A 4,751-nucleotide genomic window follows, 5' to 3' on the forward strand; every position below is an offset into this window, starting at 1 on the left:
GAGAGGAACAGGGATGGTAATGCAGCCTGGAAAGGAAAGGAGACTGCAATAGTTTGGAGCCCCTTGCACACCACACATGTATTAACAAAAGAAATGTGGGTCCCTTGTGGGGTCCAGCCCATAGAAATCATACTCTTTATAAGAAGAAGAGTCTGACTGGTGTACTATGGCACCCTTGTGAGACACGTACGAATGGCTGCTTGGAGACGCAAATAAGACATGAACTGCATATGAACAGGAGGAACAGAAAAATGAGAAAAGGTAACAAGTGTATCCAGGGCTGCTCAATTTTAAGACTGTCAGGATCCCAGACAAATAGAAAAATAAACAATATTTCAACCGATACACAAAATTATGCACATACTGTGTTTTGTCAAAGACCCACTAAGGCTACAGATTTGAGTGTGATCACTATTATACAAACCAAATGTGACACAATCTTGCCAAAGGCACCCATATAATAGTTTGTATGGGGGTGGATGGGACTCGACCAGGGCATATGAAGTGTTTTTAAAATTCTGGAAGATGAATGGAGACCATTTTAATAGGGTCAGAACTGGAACTTTTTTTTTTGGCTACTTTTAAGCCTACATACTACCAACCATAAATCATTTTCTAGAAAAAAAATTTTTTTTGACAACATTATATTTTTTCCTTTCCTGAGAAATTTCGGGTGGGTAACCCCCCCCCCCCCCCCCCCCCCCCCTGCCCCTGGGTATGGGCGCCCTTCCATTCTCGCAACAGTCCATGGAACAAGTGAAAAGCTTGAGCCATATATGAAAATGTGTAGCAACAGAAACAAACATTATGACTGTTGAGGCTTTTGTGGCCACTTGTTTATATGATACACATGGATGTCCAATACATACGGCTCAATACTTACTCACACCAACTATTAATTTATCACCCAAAATAGACAAGAAATTATGATTACTAAATTCATAATACCAATGAGATGATTATGCGAGGTGCAGCTCCTCAGGCACGAGATGCAATACCTGGTACGCATTCTGAGGAACAGTGGGTAATTCACTTTGAATCCAAGATGTTTCATGGAAGCTAACACCCAGAAAACTGAAAAATCAGAAGCAGAAAGGACCCACTCGCAGTGACGAGAATATACCACATACCCTGTTCATATGGAAAAGCCTTTGTTGGGCCGATTGGACACAATCTATCAGTACCAGGATCACAAAACATAAATGGTTTTGCATGCTGGGACAGATGGGGAAATTTACCATGGTGGACCAAACACATTGAGAGAGAACATACAATAAAACTAAACAACATACAGATTCTCTCTGTAGAGAACTATCTTGCCTGTGTGCAAAGCCATTGAAATTCACAAGCAAGACCACAGTTTCAATAATAAAAAGGAAAGCCTCAAGATAGATGGATACTGGATTCCCCTGCTGCAGTGAGTGACTACTGTGGGTAACCAGGGGAAAACCACAGCAGTAATGACCAGGAAAAGAACCTCAGACAATGATGCATCAAGTACATTTAGCCTCCAGGCATGGGCTCAATTCCAGTCCACCAATAGCAATAGAAGCTGAATCTTTGGTACTGCTAGGCCTTGTGCTGTTGAAATATCAGTGAAACAACTTAACGATGATTGTTTAAAAACCTGAAACTAGCACCCACCGACAACATATCAGAAAGGAGCATCACTGAAGAACACATATTTAGTTTTCAGCAGCCAATGGTGGTTTGTTAAGCCTATGGTTCTGGAATTCTGCAATCAAACATGGTGGAAATGAGGTTACATGGAAATCTAGTCAAATGAGAAAGTACTTTTACGACAAGTCCCAATGGGTTGCCCTCAGTATCCTAAATTCATCAATAACATTCCTGCATTAGAACAGTGCAGGTTAGAGACTGTAGGATATAGTAGCCCAGAGATATGAGAATAAACCCCTGCCCATCAGTTCCCCACCGTTACTCCAGACTCGCACTACTGAAGGTATGTGAGAGATGTGAGGCACAGAACCTAAGAATTATCATGATACAGCATCTAGACACTTAATCAGAATATGGTGAGACGGAAACTTGAAGCACTGGAAAAATTCATACAGATTTCATACAATGTTTGATTTCTAACCACATTGTTTGTACCATATTTATTATTATTGCAGTATGACTACAAGCTCTAACAGTCTTTTTGTCACCACACTGCTTGTACCATATTTATTACGGTTGTATGCTTAAAAGCTCTAATATCATACTGAATACAAAAAAACGGTGTAGTGACATGGTATCTCCTGCACTCCTAACAGCAGCTCGGGTCCACACAGTGCACACTGACAGAACATCAATATTCTGCTGATGTAAAATGATAAACAAAAACTCAAATTGGAGTTTAAGAGGCAAGAGAGTGAGTGACAGGTATGCAGACTTAAAACTGTTTACCATTTTATACTGTGAAATTTCTCCAGAAACATTAATTCATTCTCAACAACTTAAGGCATTAACCAAACAAACTTCCAGGGCAATTAGGAAACTCCACTAAGGAAGTATGTTGCTACTTCTGGGAATCTGATTCTTAACAAGCTATCAGTGGTACTGCTAGGATTCAACAAAACTGTAGGGATGGGTTGACAGATATACAGGGTGGTCCATCTGAAGTTTTGGATGAGATTATCTCGAAAACTATACATCGGGTAAAAGTAGTGGGTAAGACAAGTTCGTAAGCTCAAAGGGAGACAGAAAATGATACTACACATGACCTCCAGCCCCCGCCCCCTTAAGTGGGGCGGGGGCAACTTTTACATCTTAAATGGAAACACCCATTTTTTTATTGCAGATTCGGATTCTCCATAAAAAAGTAAAACCGGGGGAGAACACTGATTTATTTAGAATTATCCGAGAAAGATGCATCACATCGATAAAAAATGTGCACCAATTCTTTCGTTACGACAAATTAAGCTATTTTGGTACAAAATGTACTGTATTTTACTTTTAGCGTTACCCATGAATGACAACTTGGACGGAGCAGAATGATGTTCCCATGGTGTGCTTCATTAGTGAGTCCCCTTGCCTCTTACATGTTGGGGTGTTTCATTAGTGTGAGTCCCCTTGCCTCTCACAATTTGGGGTGACTAATTAACGAAATTAGCCATGAAGAAATTGTTCAAAATTATCCCCATTTGCTTCAATGCACAAAGTCAATCGTCTGCGAAAGTTGTCCACAGTTTTGAGCAGCACATCCCGTGGTATGGCTGTACACGCTCTTCGAATGCATTGCTCCATATCGTTTCTGGTTGTGGGCTGTCTTTCATAAACAATATTTTTTAAATAACCCCCCACGTAAAAATCAGATGTTATGTCTCGTGAACATGGAGGCCACAGAATTGGTCTGCCGTGTCCTATCCACTGACAAGGGTATCATAAAGTTAAAACATTCAGCACATTTTTAGCATAATGGGAAGCTGCTCCGTCCTGTTGGAACCACATTTGTTGCCGTTTCTAAATTAACATCTTCCATTAGATCCAACAAATCATCGTGAAGTTGTAAATAAGATTCCCCAGTAACATTTCAGTAAAAAAAAAAAAATACGGTCCTATCAAGTAACCGTTTAAAATTCCACACCAGACCATTAACGAGCATTTGTGTTGATTGTCAACGGGTCTGTGCCAGAGTGGATTGACAGGGGACCAATAATGACAATCATGACGATTTAATTCACCATTGTATTTTAATGTGGATTTATCGGTGAACATAATGTATGTAAAAAAATCATTGTGACCTCTTATCATTTCCAAGGCCCACTGGCAGAAATGCACGCATATTTGCGTATCTTTCAGTGTTAATGCCTGTGTCAGTGTGATATGATACGCATGATATTTATGTGCCTTCAAAATCCGCAAAACAGTCGGTTTAGGTATTGCAGTTTGTATCTGAATCGCACGACTACTAATTTCGGCATACAGCTAAACACAGGCGAGAACAGTAAGGGTAGGAGTCTCATTTTCATTGTATTCGCGATGACGAGGTGGACAGTGCATGTATCCATTTCGAGTTTGTCAAGTGCAATTTTGAATAATGTTTTCGCTTAGATGTAGTCTGTTTGGGAAACGATCCGCATACAATTGCACAGCTGCAGTGTAATTGTTATGGCATTTGCCTAAAATTAACATCATATCAACAATCTCTGTAGGAGGATAGTGAGCCCTGATCACTAAAGAATAATTTACTTTTGTCACAATCTGAAACTGAAGTGACGTCTGATCGCATTGCACCGACCTTTATACTGAGCCATAGTTCGCAGTTTGACCACAGTCGGGTGAGTAATGCAATTGTGGAGAGATCCCTAACGAGATTTTTATACCATTCCACACCCCACCCCTCCATCAAAAACTGTGACGGGTAAGGTACAGTTCGTAAAAAAAACTTTGTTTGGTGTAATGAAAGAATTGGTGCACATTTTGTATCGATGTGATGCATCTTTCTCAGATAATTCTAGATAAATCAGAGCTCTTCCTTAAATTTTAATTTTTCTCGATTTCAGCGCCACCTGTCAATGGTTTAAAAAAATGTTTCAGACAAAACTTGATCTCTGAATCTACAATAAAAAATGGGTGTTTCCATTTAAGATTTAAAAGTTGCGGCCCCGCTTGACCCAAGGGGGGCAGGGGCTGGAGGTCATGAGTAGTATCATTTGATGTTCCCCTCTGAGCATACGAACTTGTCTTACCCATTATTTTTACCTGATGTATAGTTTTCAAGATAACTTCAGATGGACCACCCTGTA

Source organism: Schistocerca americana, chromosome X, assembly GCF_021461395.2.
Source record: "Schistocerca americana isolate TAMUIC-IGC-003095 chromosome X, iqSchAmer2.1, whole genome shotgun sequence".
NCBI classification, from domain to species: Eukaryota; Metazoa; Arthropoda; class Insecta; order Orthoptera; family Acrididae; genus Schistocerca; species Schistocerca americana.